The sequence below is a fragment of the Sinocyclocheilus rhinocerous genome, unplaced genomic scaffold, assembly GCF_001515625.1.
Source record: "Sinocyclocheilus rhinocerous isolate Xijiao unplaced genomic scaffold, SAMN03320098_v1.1 scaffold613, whole genome shotgun sequence".
NCBI lineage: Eukaryota > Metazoa > Chordata > Actinopteri > Cypriniformes > Cyprinidae > Sinocyclocheilus > Sinocyclocheilus rhinocerous.
The window spans coordinates 266,358-266,593 of NW_015626869.1; positions in this window are offsets into that span (position 1 = coordinate 266,358).

The following is a 236-nucleotide window of genomic DNA, read 5'->3' on the forward strand; positions in this document are numbered from 1 at the left end:
TTCTTAGTTCAAACACACCTTTGTAAAAAGAAAGGTGCAATACTTAATGTATCAATTAATAAGACTTAAGTTTGATACTTGCACGTCTTGTCTGTCTGACAAGGTGTGTTACCAGATTCAATGTTGTCTGTTCTGTTAGTGCCAGTTAAGAACAAAGCTGGAATGGTAGGTAATTTAGATAATTATAGACATATAGCTTTAGCTAGTATCCTGTCTAAAGTGTTGGAAAAAATCTT